The sequence below is a fragment of the Suricata suricatta genome, chromosome X (assembly GCF_006229205.1).
Source record: "Suricata suricatta isolate VVHF042 chromosome X, meerkat_22Aug2017_6uvM2_HiC, whole genome shotgun sequence".
NCBI classification, from domain to species: Eukaryota; Metazoa; Chordata; class Mammalia; order Carnivora; family Herpestidae; genus Suricata; species Suricata suricatta.
The window spans coordinates 16,777,701-16,793,508 of record NC_043717.1 but is presented as its reverse complement, the minus strand read 5'-3'; the positions used below and the strand labels follow the sequence as shown (position 1 = coordinate 16,793,508).

The 15,808-nt window shown below is 39.0% G+C and overlaps 1 protein-coding gene and 1 non-coding gene across 6 annotated transcripts in view; both read right to left on the bottom strand.

Annotated features, from left to right (window-relative positions):
- Positions 1 to 15,808, bottom strand: part of MBTPS2 (membrane bound transcription factor peptidase, site 2) — a 91,607-nt gene that overhangs the window by 26,374 nt on the left and 49,425 nt on the right. For 4 of the 5 annotated variants that reach the window (XR_003904986.1, XR_003904988.1, XR_003904987.1 and 1 more), the window contains 3 exons: positions 13,938 to 14,181; positions 12,927 to 13,075; positions 9,006 to 9,221 (listed from right to left, as the gene is read on the bottom strand). The gene's annotated coding sequence lies outside the window, so the exon portion shown is untranslated. Of the gene's footprint in view, positions 1 to 2,290; positions 2,331 to 9,005; positions 9,222 to 12,926; positions 13,076 to 13,937; positions 14,182 to 15,808 lie in introns of those variants that run through there. The other variant, XR_003904990.1, reaches the window with a different exon arrangement.
- On the bottom strand, positions 5,730 to 5,836 carry LOC115284452. Its single transcript, XR_003905206.1, has one exon. It is a non-coding gene; the product is annotated as a U6 spliceosomal RNA (small nuclear RNA).

Sequence of the window (15,808 nt, the reverse complement as noted above, 5' to 3'; positions counted from 1 at the left end):
CGTGGATAAGTTTTTTTAAGTAGACAGGACTCTCTATAAATAGCTCTCTTCCTGGTACCAACAGGCAGTTGTGGGGGAGTTAAAGAGCTTTTCCTTACTCTGCTGGGTTTCGATTGCTTTTGACTCAAAATAAAGTTCATGCCCAAGTGGGCCATCTTGGAGCACACTGCCCTTGGCCCCTGGAACTCCCTCCTCTGCCACCTCCCTGAAGCTTCACGTAGAAAAGCTGAGCAGGTAAATCATTCTGTCTTGGTCAACCAGTCCTTGCAATAAGTCAGTTCAGTAACACTCGTTTCAGGGACAGTGATGCAGTTGTGTTCTCAAAGTGGGCCTATGGTTTAAGCAATCAGGTTTTAAATAAGAGGCATCTCTATGGAAACAAAAGAAAAAAAATGGCTAATGATTGGATCAAATTATAAACCAGTTTGTGAGTTCTGAGGGTAGCCAGTTAAGATTTCTAAATCTCAAGCTTGAATCATCTTTGGAGAGAGTGACAGTGGGCAGTGGCAGTCTGATATATTTTCTTGGTTTATAGTTCAAAAGTTTGTGGTGATCTTTTTTTTTTAATAGGAGGAGTTTATTTGACATTCTTTCTGTTAGAATTACACACTTCTGGGAAAGTAACTTCTTTCTTTTCTTTCCTTTCTTTCTTTTTTTAGGTAAGCTCTATACCCAAGGTGGGACTTAAACTCCCCACCCTGACATCAAGACTCCTGTGTTTTACCGACTGAGCCAGCCAGGTGCCCTGTGGTGATCTTTTTGAAAGGCCCACAGAACAACAGGTGTGAAGGTTGCCTATATGGGAGCTACTGTGGTGATGTCTCTGAAATTTACAGGACGTCCTTTGCATTTAGTTTGCAGGGCTTCAGGAGAAAGGATAGTTTTCGTTTTCAAATGTATGCAACATAGAAAGATGGGAAAAACTCAGAAATGTTACTTTGGAGAATTGTAGCCAGGCATTGGAAGAAACTAGAAGAAATCAAGATCTGGTCTAGTTAATAATGAACAGTATTAGAATCTAATATTTACTCAGTGTGTTATTGAAACATATTTTCTCTATAATCACCTTCATTCTACCAAAGATAGTCTAATTCATACTAATCTATTTGCTAAATAAGTCTAGATTCAAAACACCTTGGCCTGATCATTTACATAAGTGCAGTAAGAATAGGACTTGAAGGGTGCCTGGGTGGCTTAGTCAGGGAAGCCTCTGACTCTTGATTTCAGCTCAGGTCATGATCTCTTGGTTCATGGGATGGAGCCCCATGTCGGGCTCTGTGCTGACAGTGAGGGGCTTGCTTGAGATTCTCTCTCCCCCTCTCTCTGCCCTTCCACCACACATATATTTGCTCTCTCTCTCAAAATAAATAAATAAAAATTTAAAAAGTAAAATATAAGAGCACATGGGGTGCCTGTCTAGCTCAGTCAGTGGAGCATGAGACTCTTGATCCCAGGGTTGTGAATTTGAGCCTTATGTTGGGTGTAGAGATTACTTAAACATAAAATCTTTTTTTAAATGTTTTATTTTTGAGACAGAGAGAGACAGAGCATGAGCGGGGAGGGGCAGAGAGAGAGGGAGACACAGAATCTGAAGCAGGCTCCAGGCTCTGAGCTAGCTGTCAGCACAGATCCCGACGCAGGGCTCGAACACACGAACGTGAGATCATGACCTGAGCCGAAGTCGGAGGCTTAACCGACTGAGCTACCCATGCGCCCCAAACATAAAATCTTTAAAAATATATGTAACAACACTCAACTGACAGTTTCTGAATTCTGGAGGCATCAGGTAGGGACAAAAGATAAATGTTTCAATTTATTCACAAAGGTATATTTAAAATTCCTGTAAATCAGTAAGCTTAAGAGAATAAATATGTTTAAGTTTATTTATTTTGAGAGCGAGTGTGCACACAAGTCGGGAGGGACAGAGAGAGAGGGAGCGAGAGAGTCCCAGTTGGGCCCTGCGCTGTGAGTACAGAGCCAGATTCAGGGCTCAGCCTCACAAACTGTGAGATCATGACCTGAGCTGAGATCAACAGCTACCCAGTCAGTTTCTCACCCTATGAAAACAAATTTTTTTTAGTTTGGAAAAACAAAGCATTTTAAAAAAAAAAATAAAGAGTCAGCAATGTTTTAAACAGAAAGTCATAGGGTACCTGTGTGGCTCAGGACATTAAGCAACCGACTTTGGCTCAGGTCATGATATCCTGGTTCATGAGTTCCAGCCCCACATCAGACTCTCTGCTGTCAGTGTGGAGCCTGCATTGGAACCTCTGTCTCCTTCTCTCTGCTCCTTCTCCGCATGTTTGCGCACATTTGTGTGCTCTCTCTCTCTTTCAAAGATAAACATTTAAAAAAATTAAAAAAATAAACAGAAACTCATAAAAATTTTAAAACATTTTTTAATGTTTATTTAATTTTGAGAGAGAGTGACAGAGACAGAGCCTGAGCAGGGGAGGGGCAGAGGGAGAGGGAGACACAGAATCTGAAGCAGGCTCCAGGCTCTGAGTTGTGAGTACAGAGACCGACACGGGGCTGGAACCCATGAACCATGACATCATGACCTGAGCCAAAGTCGGACGCTTAAGTGACTGAGCCACCCAAGCACCCCAGAAAGTCATAAAAATTAGTTACTTCCTCACTTCATTCAGTCTCATGTCATTAATTTTCGTTCTGCTTAAATACAGTTTTCTCTCTAGTTTTAGAAATTCTTAGTTCAGGTTAGGGTGTTAAGGTTATCAGAAACCTATACTCTGAGGTTTTCTATGAATATCTTTGAATATAAAACACATTTGCAACACCATCAGAGTAAAACACTAACTGTAAATGACCAAACTTAAAAATGGCCATGGTCAGAGATGTGATTAGAGTTCATTACAATGTAAAAGATACGAAACGTTGCTTACGGGGGCACCTGGGTGGCTCAGTTGGTTAAGCACCCAACTCTTGACCTCGGTGCAGGTCACGATCTCCTGGTTTGTGAGACTGAGCTCTGAGTCGGGTTTGAGGCTGACAGCACAGAGCCTGCTTAGGAGTCTCTGTCTCCCTCTTTCTCTGCCCCTGCCCTGCTTGCTCTCTCTTGATCCCTCAAAAATAAATGAACATTTTTAAAAAGGAAGAAAATTTGGTTATTTCTGTGATACACAACATTTCAAGTTAATAATATACTAGGACCTCAGATTTCTAGGATTTCATACAGTTTTTAGAATTATCCTAATAACATATCTACACAAATATAATCTAAGAGGGCTTAGTATCACTTATTTGACAAGGCCTCTCATGTAATTTAACACGCTAAATAAGCCTCATTAGTTTAATGTCTCACACAATCTTTGAAATGTTCCAGGAATTCTCTTGAACACCTCGGTGAGACTGTGGTCAAAAGACTTCATTTTAGACTGTGATTTTGGGAAGTATGTCAAAACGCCATTAAAAGGTTTGAATATGTGATTCAATAGAATCATAAGATATTATGAAATAATATTTATCCATTTAACCAAAGTGACAATGAAAGATATTAAAGGCAAATACAGAAGGTTACATAGTAGTGAGCAAAATTTAGCTTTTTTAATATTAAAACTCAGTTTTTTTTTAAGCAATCACAGGCCTGATAAAAATAGGAAATTATTTTGACAAAACACAGAATCCTTGTTTTTTTTTAGACAGATAACTTTAAAGAAAAAGAAAAACTTTTGTTTATAATTTCTTATTATGAGCAGACGAAGCAACTGAGCCTGGGTGGCTCAGTTGGTTGGGTGTCTGACTTTGGCTCAGGTCATGATCTTATGGTTTGGGAGTTCAAGCCCCGAGTCAGGTTCCGTGCTGACAGCTCAGAGCCTGGAATCTGCCTGGGATTCTGTGTCTCCCTCTCTCTCTGCCCCTCCTTGGCTTGTAATCTTTCTCTCTTTCAAAAATAAATAAGCATCAAAAAAATAACCAGATGAACAGTTCAAGAAAACTTTGTCCTTTTAACAAAGAGAAAACACAATTTTAATTTTAGATATTAAAGTTCATTTACTTACTTAAATTTATCTTAATCTTAGCCAATACCTTTCAAAAGATTCTTTTTTTTATAAATCTTCTACAACTTTTTTTACATTCACATTTTGTCCTCTGTTTAGCTTAATGATAACCCACAACCCTCGGACCAACTTTTTGTCCTCTTTTTAAATAACTGGTCCCATTTTAGGGAAACATTATTTTCTTTCCCTCAACAAAAGTGTATTTCTATTTCTTATGCTACTTCTTACCAAAAACACATATCTTATTTTCCTGCATACAGAGTTGTTTCCCTGATTAGTTCCAGTAGTCTCATTTATGTTTATTAGAATTCAGAACTTTTAGAAACCTTAGTTTCTAGTGAAAATGAAGTAGTAAGCAGTTGTGAACTATCAGTTATATGATTATTCTTTACATTAGCAAACTTATGAATACATTTCCTAGTTTTATATGTGTGCTTCTTTCATAGTACAGTATTTCAATAAAGCACAAACCAAGTTTACTAACAGACTCATATTTATCTTTAATTTCTCTCTGATAAGACAAAAACAGATAAACTAACATTTCACACTTCATGTTTTATTATTTTATCTTATTTGGAAATGATTTAGGTATTCAATAAATTTAACCTAACTCATTATTCACTTAGCAAAATTTTTAAGTTTCATGTTAGCAAAGATTTTGAAACTCCTTAAAAGTTTACTTACCTTTTTACTTTATTTACATCTATTTAATTTACTTGTTTCTAACAATTATGTTTAGATTAGCCACAAAACTATATGAGGCATCTGACAAAGTCAGCCATGATTATGGGTGTTTTTTGGACAAATTTTGCAAGAGAGGTAATGAATTTATTTAAATTTCAGTGAACACAGGCAGATTAAAAGTTTTCTATTTAATGCTGGTAACTCTAAAAATGTGTATTTTAATTTAACCAACAACCTTAAATTAGCTTTAATATTGAATATTTTTCCAGATCATGTGAACTTGAAAAACATTTGGGTTAATTTCTGTCTTTCTGAGTTTTAGATGCCCAGTCTTACAAGCACTTACCTTCAAACCAACAACATAGAGCTTTTTTACAAGTTAATTTTGGCAACGCTATCCAGAGTTAGTGAAAATATCTCACATTTACAACATATATAGACACACATACACATAGAAGACGCAATAAAAATTTTTAAAGCTTGCTTTTACTAATATTTGTGGAGAGAACATTAGGGGCTCAATTTCCAAATGCCTCCATTTTTTTTTTCTGAGGAAAATTTTCTCCCTAAAGTTTGCATTTCAAAGAATAACTTACATACTAGAAAGGATGAGAGTTTAACATTTACATCACAAAGGCAGAGTATAATTTTTTCCAAGGTTGAGATTTGTAACATATCTGCCTGTTATCAGAGCTGCTAGAGTCTGGGCTTAAGAGCCCTTTCAGCAGTTTGCATTTTAAAAAGGCGTCTCCTTCCCACAGTCCTACACCACCCTTTCTCCCCATTCTTGAGGGATGGTAGGCACTGTTTACATTTTGTTTTACTTTTTTAATTCTTAAAAAGTGTTTATTTTGGGGGGGCAAGAGAGAGGGGGACAAAGAATCCAAAGCAGGCTCTGTGCTGACAGCAGGGAGCCTGATGTGGGGCTGGAAGTCATGAACCATGAGTTTAAGACTTGAGCTGAAGTCAGTTGCTTAACGAACTGAGTCATCCAGGTGCCCCTATTATTTTTTTATTTTTAATTAAAAAACATCTGAACGCTTCATGAATTTGCGTGTCATCCTTGCACAGGGGACATGCTAATCTTCTCTGTATCCTTCCAATTTTAGTACGCATGCTACTGAAGTGAGCACTCTGTTTAAATTTCAAAGACATAAGATTTATTTTGATTTCAAGGGACAGAGAATCTAAAAATTTTTTTTTCCTCTTAGAATTTCAGGATAATTATTATTTTTAAATGTTCCTTTTTTCTCAAGTACAGGACAATTTTGTTCCAATATTCTGACTTTTTATAATATCTACAAATATTTTGAGAGGAATAGGTGAGGTTCAGGGAGTGGTAAAGATGGGTGGGCTTTGACTGGTTTTGTAGAGATTTGTAAGACAGTTATTTGTAATTGTCCAAAGAACAAGATTATAGCCTGAATATCAAGGGACTGGCCTACCTTTTTAACTAAATTTGCTTTTTTATATCAGGGAGATTTTTAAAAATTATTATTTATTTATTTATTTATTTAATGTTTATTTCTTTTTGAGAGACAGAGAGAGGCCAGAGGAGGAGTAGAGTGAGGGAGACACAGGATCCAAAGCAGGCTCTGCACTGACAGCAGAGAGTCTGATGCGGGGCTCGAACCCATGAACTGTGAGGTCATAACCTGAACTGAAGTCGGGCGCTCAACTGACTGAGCCACCCAGGTGTCCCTAAAAAAATTTTTTAAGTTTATTTATTTTGAAAGACAGAGACAGTGCAAGTGGGGGAGGGGCAGAGAGAGAGGGAGACACAGAATCCGAAGCAGGCTGATAGTGCAGAGCCTGACGTAGGGCTCAAACCCACAAAACCATGAGATCATGACCTGAGCCAAAACCAGGAGTTGGATCCTTAACTAACTGAGCCAGTCAGGTGCCCCTGTATCAGGGAGATTTTTTAAATGGGAATCAAAAGATTTATGACTTTGTAAAGTCTGGATAGAGCATTTTAACAAAAGTATTTTTTCTGGGTACACAATTTAAATTTGGCTTCTATTATCCTCTTAATAAAGCCTCTTGGCTTTTTGCAGATCATATGTAGGAGAACCTAGGAGGAATTTTGGTTCCCTTTCCTCTGTGAAGGAGTGGGAGGTTGTGAATAGTCCTTAATCTCTCTAATTTCTTTCTAAATTTGGTAGGATCTTCTGAAAGTAAGGTAAAATGACTATAATGTAAAAGCTCTGCTGCTGTCCAGGGACACGAATTCTTCTGTGGCGGGGGGTCTAGGACACACCTGGAAAGGACATTGCGTAGGAATGCCTGAGGCCGGCAGAGCCTGATTACAGAGCCCTGGACGGTAGGAGCGAAGGAAGCCTATTGCTGGTCCCGGATGCTTTTGTTCAACTCTCTTCCTCGCTTTTAGCATTGCTGTGAGTAATGTGCATACTTTGAACCTGCAGATTAGGCTGGGCGCTCCCTGTAAATCTTTGTAGGGAAGGGGAAGTTACAGCAGGCAGATGAGGCTAGATTTTTCCCCTACATGTTTGTTTTTGAGAGAGAGAGAGAGCCAGAGAGAAAGAGAAAGAGAACCTGAGCAGGGGAGGGGCAGAGAGAGGAGGCGAGAATCCCAAACAGACTCCTGGCTGTCAGTTCAGAACCCAATAAGGGCCTCAAACTACGAACTGTGAGATCATAAACTGAGCTAAAATCAAGAATCAGACGCTTAACCGACTGAGTCACTAGGTGCCCCCATTTTTAAGTCTTAAGTCTGATTTCTGTTATTTTATCTTTTCAAGGGAGTCCCTAAGGCTAGCCACTATACTAAGAAGACAGTTGAGAGCTCTCTATAAAGATTATTTTTAATATAGCCAATTTAAAGTATCTATCCTCCAGCCATTAATGAACAGGATCTATTAACAGCTACTCAAACCAATAAGCCTTAATGATTTAGCCAGTGATGCAAGGCATCTAAAGAGGGCATAGATGACACGGCCTCCAAGATTCACAAGTTTTCTCCCAAAATTAGTCTAAGAAAGAAAAGTCCTTCATTGCATAGGTGGTGAGGATGGTGTAGGAAAAATGGTGTCTCTGGTCCTCACAAAATGGTGAGATGACTTTAGCCAAAGACTCCCTCATCTGTGACACAGATGCTACTAGAATGGAACTTTCCCACACTGACAAGCAACTAAGGTTGAGATGACAAATGGTTCTCTGGGCTGGAACTTCCCATGACCAACTTACTGCAGCCCGCAGGCGGAAGAGGGAGAGACTCGCATCCTCAGTCTACCTGCCTGATCCCCTGGAGAACTCTGAAAAGTGCACCCTCTGAATGGTGGAGACCAAAGAATATTCTCACTGGTCACAAAGCCAAGCTCTTCATAGAGGACTTCAGCTGCTTCCATTTTGACCTCAAACTTTCTAATTGATTAAGTTCTTTCCAGCTTATCTCTCAACTCAGACAGAAGACCCTGTGGGCAAAGCATCCCCTGATGGGAACCAAAACTAGCCCTCTAGCAATAAGGACTGCCCCGCCCTCGCAAGATACGTCCAGGACTGACTCAAGACAGTGATAGATTTGACCTTCACTGCCTACCTGTAGGAACCCACCCACCTTTGCCCCACATTTTCCTTATATAAACCTGGAAGTATTTGTAGCACTTTGCAGATACTATCTGAGACCCTAGTGCTCTGTCTTCTGAGTAGTGGCCTCACTGAAGTACATTCCTTTCTTACTCCACCAGCACTCATCTCTCTGCCTTTGGATCTTGTTTGAGACCCCTGAAGCCAGGTGCTCTGGGACCCCTGCACACCAGCTACATTCTTAGAACACAGAACAAGATGAAAGGACAAATCTCTTATATGCACATTAACAGCCTTGACCAGGCGTTGAGTCTCTTGGAGCCACAGTCACCCTAATACCTAAGAGGGATGTATGGGAATTTTGTGTTGTTTAACAGTATATCTCATTGCATGGAAGTATTCTTGAGATTCAGGGGTGACCTTGTGTCAATCTAATCCATTCTGTGACCAACTTTTCCTAACATGGGAATCTTCTTGAGGTGGTGAGCATTCTAACACCTTTTAAGTGCTTGACCTGTACCCACCAATTTTGCAGCTTTGGCTTCCAAGATGTCCCTGAGCAGCAGCCTTTATTTCATGTGAACATTAAAGGACACCAAAGACAGCAGACAGAGGAAAACAAAGACCATCTCTAGGAGGAAATGGATCAGGAACCAAAGAGTACTCAGTGAAATTTAACCAAAGAGTAACCTAGCCCAAGAAACTGGATTTTCTCCTGCTAATCTAAATTAAAAAGGAGAGAAAAAGGCTTCTTACCACTCTGGCTCCATCTGTCTTCATACATAGAGATTCTGGGAGGCTGACATAGTAAGAAATTTCACCTGCTGCCACCTGAATGTCAGATGTCCCAAGAATCTCTCAACTGCAGCAATGTCTGGTCAAGAGGTCCGGTGAGTAGAAAGTATCTTGCAAAATGTGCCAACTGTTGGGGAGGAAGAATTTCCTCTGTCCTTCAAGACCCTCTAGCTGGAACTAAGAATCAAATTGAAATTAGACAGATTAATAGGAGAAAATCAAATTTAATAGTGAATGTATAGGGTATCCACATAGACATGACATTTGAATTGTTTTCACTTTTTTACTAAAAAACCATTAAGGTTGTTTATACTTTCTTCCTTAGTATTTAATTTCTTTATACCAATCATTCCCTTAGGATAATCTCTTAGAAGTAGAATTTCTGGGTAAACAGCTTTGATTCTATGAGTTTACAGGCTTTTGCTTGCTTGCTTGGTTTGCTTGCTTGATTGCTTGCTTGCTTTCTGTCCCTGGGTGGGCTCAAATGATTTTTCTTCTTATGCTATTATAATCATGCAGTGAACAATGTTTCATATCCTGTTTTATTTTTTTAATGTAAAAATATTTCCCCATGTTCTTGCATGTGTCCTGTAAAACAATTTTTATGTTTATTTATTTATTTTTTTTAGTAATTTCTAGACCAAATATGAGGCTCAAACCCATGACCTGAGTTTGAGTCACATGTTATTCTGACTGAGGCAGCCAAGCACCTCAATTTTTAATATCTGTATGTGGACATAAAGCTGACATAAAGTTATTCAATTTAGGGTCGCCTGGGTGGCTCAGTCAGTTAAGCATCTAGCTTCGGCTCAGGTCATGATCTCATGATTTGTGGGTTTGAGCCCTGTGTCGGGCTCTGTGCTGACAGCTCAGAGCCCTGGAGCCTGCTTCAGATTCTGGGTCTCCTTCTCTTTGACCCTCCCCTGCTTGTGCTGCCTCTCTCTGTCTCTCAAAAATAAATTTAAAAAAGCATTGATAAAAAAATAAAAACCAGTTATTCAATTTAATGTACCCATTCTACTATTTTGGTTGTAGTACAGTTAGGCAGTTTCTAGTTTTTCAATGGGGTAAATCACACTTTTAGGAACATATCTTTGTAGACAGTCTAGTGTATATTTAGGATAATTACTTCACGATAAATTCTTAGAAAAGGAATTATTGCCTTAAAGGCTATGGACATTTCTGAGGTTAGTTGGTAAATAGTGCTAAATTGCTTTCCAAACTAGTTATCTCGATCTACATTGTAATATGTCCTCTCTTATACAGGTTAGATATGAGAACAACTTGATGGGCTGTGGAACAACTTTCCTGACAGATCTTTAAAAGGAAAACAAATTTTCTTCTCTGTGTTCCAGATTAAACTTTCAAAGACATGAGAAGTGTATGCCAACTCTTGATTAAAAAGAAAAGACATTTAAATTATAAATACCAGGAAAGTTAACATGAACTAGGTGTTCTTAGATCTTAGATTTGAATGGTGACTTTCTTTCTAAGTAAAATGCTTTTACATTATCTGTATAAGCAAGGTAGCTTTCTATTCTATGGACAGGGAAATACTGAGGCACAAAGAAAGTTTTTTCATTGATTTTCCTTTTGCCATATAATTTATGCTAAACTCACATCTATAGTTTCACACCTTAGGGAGAACACTTTGCAATGTTAGTAAATTTCAGGTTCACCTCCATACAGATTAGAGAAACAATTTTTTTTTGAGATTGAGATTGAGATTGAGGGGGGTGGGCGGGAATCTTAAACAGGCTCCATGCCCAGTGAGGAGCCTGACTCTCAGGGCTTGATCTCACAACCCTGAGACCATGACCTGAGCCAAAATCAAGAGTTGAACGCTTAACTGTCTGAGCCGCCCAGGAGCCCCAACAATAATTTTTATTTTATTTTATTATTAAAATTTTTTTAATGTTTATTTTTGAGAGACTAAGAGGCAAGTGGGGGAGGGTCAGAGAGAGGGGGACACACAGAATGTGAAGTAGGCTCCAGGCTCTGAGGTGTCAGCACAGAGTCCTACACGAGACTCGAACTCTTGAAACGCAAGACCATGACCTGAGCAGAAGTCGGATGCTTAACCGACTGAGCCACCCAGGAGCCCTAACAATTATTTTTTAAAGATGGAGTTCCAGGAAGGAAGCCTCCATCTAAGGTCTATCTTTACATGAAAGAAGATATTATAACATAAAAAGAAGGACTTTCTCATACAAAACAAATGATACAGGGGTGCCTGGCTGGCTCAGTCAGTGAAGCATCTGGGTCTTGATCTTAGGATTGAGAGTTCGAGCCCTACATTGGATGTAGAGATTACTTTAAAAGAGGTCATAACTTCATGGTTCATGAGTTCGAGCCCTGCATCAGGCTCTGTGCTGACAGCTAGGAGCCTGGAGCCTGCTTCGGATTCTTTGTCTCCCTCTCTTTCTGCCCCTCCCCTGCTAGCTCTCTGTCTCTGTCCTTCTCTCAAAAATAAAATAAACATTAAAAAAAAACACAAAAAGAAACCCCCAAAAATAACAAATGCATATAAGCATCAACGTAATATTTTGCAGTTTGTAAGAATCAAGACTTTCCCTGAGAATCTCTTGAGATAACTTTAAAATGATAGTAATCTATTCTTTCCTTGCAGGAATTATGAAGAACCGGTTTGTGTTATATTTTATTTACTTTTTAAATTTTTACTTTTATTTATTTAAAGTCTACCCTCAACTTGGGGCTTGAACTCAGGACCCCAAGATCAAGAGTCACACGCTCTACTGGCTAAGCCAGACAGGTGCCCCTGTATTATATTTTAAACATTAAGGTGCTTGTAGTAGACCAGAGTTTCTCAACCCTAATGACAATCAAAAGTGCCTCTAAATATTCCCTAGGGGACACAGTCTTCCTGGTGGAGAAGCACTGGTGTGGTACATACGGTATATTTAATTCTATTTAATAAACTCTTTTATGTCCGGATGAATGACATAGAAAAGATGGACAGCTTGGGCACTAACATCCTTTATAGTTATTTTCATATTAATTTCATTTTTTCAACTTGATCTAATACATTTTAGTAAATTGTATGTCTTACCACAGCAAATAAATGGAAAAGTAAAATGGACAGCAATTGCTAAGTATAACATTTTTCAAATCTATAAATAGAATATATGGGTTCCATATAAATTTAGATTCCATATAATCTAAAGTTTTCATAATGTAATTAGCTGTGAATGACAATATTATATGAGCAAGTGACCTTTTCTGTTTTACTAAGTAAAAGACAAGGTCAGATATCTGGGTTTCTAAAGCATTACAGAAACAATTTCAAAGCTGCTTTGTTTATGAATTCTATTTTCAATCTTGAAAATTTAAATGGCATTTCAAATAGGACAATTTAAAATTCTGATTACAATCAGGATAAATGACACATCTGAATTAAATCCTTAAGAAAAATCTTTAATAATTAAGATTATCAGTCATCTTTGTTCTTAAAATTTAAACCAATTATTTTTGAATGGTTTTCCAATAATTGTGTCAATAAATTTGGCCAAAAAATTTTCATAACATACATTTTCACTGTTGCAGTATGTCTTTTTCAGACATTATGAAGAATGGAACCTGAGGCATCACCAGATCAACCCTCAGGGTTCTATTCTGGGAGCTTCCATTTAACCCAAGATGATAAGGACTTCCTCGTATGCTCATGTTCACTCATATGCCCTTCTCAATATCTGAGGGATAATTAGTAAATATCTGAGGGATAATTAGTAAATATTTGATATAAAAGTTTCCTCTGAACTGTATTCAAAATCTTCTTGAATCAGTTAAGATGCTTTCTTTCATCTGTGAATAAGAATAGCCAACTAAGAGTGGCGGATATAACGCGAAGTTTTATCTTCTTACCTAAGAAGTTCAGAGGTGGATGGTCATCCGGGCTCAACAGTGCTGTCAGTGACCCAGGCTCTCTCCTTCCCCATATGTTGCCATTCTCAGCATGTTCGCTTTGCTCTACTGCTTAAAGGCTGCAATATGGTCTCCGCAGCTGTAACAGCCTATGAAATGACAGGAAGGAAGAGGTTGGAAACAAACCTCTCCTTGAATATCTTGCTTTCATCAGGATGGAAAATCTTTCTAGAAGCATCTAGAGAGAGTGCTGCTGAAAGGCTCACTGACCAAACCTGGGCCACATGGCCAGGCTGGGAGAGAGAGTATCTGGCATTTTTAGCCTTTATTATAGGAAGCAGACCTTGCCAGAAGGTAAAAGAGGAACGGCTTTTTAGTAGGCCACCAAAAGTGTGTGCCATGTAACATTTTGGGAGAATGTCCCTCAATCTAAAAAAGTATAGTGTTACCAAAGTTCTATGAGCCTTCTGTCTTTATTATTTCTTTTTTAAGTTTTATTTATTTTTGAGAGAGAGCAAGCAAGTGTGCATGCGCGGGTGGGTCAGAGAGAGAAAGAGGGAGACAGAGAATCCCAAGCAGGCTCCGTGCTCTCAGTGCAAAGCCCAATGCCAGGCTTGAACCCATGAACTGTGAGATCATGACCCGTGCTGAAATCAAGTGTTGGAGGATTAACCAACTGAGCCACCCAGGAGCCCCCTTGAACATTCTAAATAGCTACCTCCTCTCTACATTTCCCATTTTGATCTGAGAATGAGTAATAGGAAAAAAAAGAGATTTAAGAAACCCAATCCAGTATGATAAATATTTCATTCTACATAAAACAACCACAAGTAGGTTAAGGTTATAAGTAAGTTGCTAAAATAAAAGCCTGCTTGATTTCCCTTTGGTAAGGGAGGTTCTTTAAAATTCCATGTGTGGCCTGTTCTCAGAACTTACAGATTTGAAAAATGTGCTACTGGTGCTTTTGTAGACACACAGAGGGAAGTCATTAAGTATATCCAACAACCTTACTTTTCAGGTTGCATCCAATTATTTTATGCCACCAGTCTCCAAAGTGTGCTAGAGGTCCTGGCTCAGAAACATGGGTCAATCCCTCAGGTCGCCTCTCTTCTCAGAGCCGTTTCTTGAAGTAGAGGTAGGCTGGTTTAAGCATAGTCTTTCTTCCCTGGAGCAGATGACCTCTGCTTTTCAGACATACTCCTTGGACATTCTGCTTCAGCAGTGGGACTGGTGACTCGTGGTCCAGCAGCGCCTCCTGTCAGACAAGATGAAGGTCTATGAGTTCTTGGGGCTGTTCCTGACCTGTTACATTCTCTCTTGGGCTCTGAAGCCACGCTTCTGCTTGAAGTTCTGCCGCCCCACAGAGGTGGAAGCATGGGCATGCTAGTGAGAAGGAACCGCAGAGTTTTCCCCCTAGCAACGTCACTAGTAGGTGGCAGAGCTAAAACCTGGACTCAAAATAGTTCTTATTCCATTTCTCCTCTTTGTGTCCTTCAATGTTTATAGGAACTATGTAATAATTAGCAAGACAAGTCAAATGGGTCTCCCGCACCCTCAGATAACATCAGGGATGGATGATCAATCATCTAAAGAGTTCATTCTTACCATAATGTGATGAGTCACTTTAAGTTTTCTCAGGGGAGGCGAAAAACATTATGAAACTTTCACTTATCTAATAATACTAAAAGATTTCTTCCTCTTTACTTTTATTTAAAAAATATTTTTTACACTTTTATTTATTTTTGAGAGACAGAGAAAGACAGAGCATGAATGGAGGAGGGGCAGAGAGAGAGGGAGACAGAGACTTGGAAGCAGGCTCCAGGCTCTGAGCTGTCAGCACAGAGCCTGATGTGTGGCTTGAGCCCATCAACTGTGAGATTGTGACCTGAGCCAAAGTTGGATGCTTAACCCACTGAGCCACCCAGGCGCCTAGTTCCTCTTTTTGAAGAATACTGCACACATGATTTTTACAGTGAGAAGGGAGCTAACTGTACATGACTAAAATTCATGTTTCTGCTAAACCTCCAACCCAGGGAAACTTATGTCTGGACTTCCACTGCAGAGAGAACAATTATGCTCAGCCATCTCTTTGTCTCCAGCAGCTGAGAGTAGGTGTGAAATTGACAAGTATAATATAAGAGGAGGATCACTTTCTACTTTCGAGTGGCCAGTAGCCATCCAGTCAAGAGAGCTCAGTGACTACTGTTATGAACTCGGCACTGTGAGGGTGGCCATACCAAGAATAAGCAAAGTCACAGTCCTCACAGAGTTTACCAGGAAACGAAACAGGACACATGAAGTCACAGGTGAATGCCATGAGCATATTTACAAAACGTGGGAAGAACATAGGCTACAATATGGATAAACCTTGAGGACATTAGCCTAAGTTAAATAAGACAGTCACAAAAGGACAAATATGATTCCACTCATATGAGGTACCTAGAATAGTCAAACTCCTAGAGACAAAGTAAAATGGTGGTTTTCAGGGGCCAGGGCACAGTGGGGAATGGAAGTTACTGCTTAATGGGGATGGAGTTTCAGTTCTGTAAGATGAAGATTTCTGGAGAGGGGCAGTAATGATAATGTGCATAACAATGTGAAGTACTTAAGCTGTACAATTAAAATGGTTAAAATGGCAAATTTCATGTTATGTATATTTCACCATAATTAAAAAAACACTCGAAGAAAAAATGACAAATTACGGTATAACAAAGAATGCAAGAGTTGGGACTAAAAGAACCTGTTTTTCATCCTTGCATTTTTACGGACTGAATGTGTGATCCTAGCCAAGTCTTTCACTCCATTAAATGTCCTAATCAATAGGACAAATAAAATGATTGTAAGGTTATTCGGAGAATTCAAAAATGTAATGTATGAAAAAA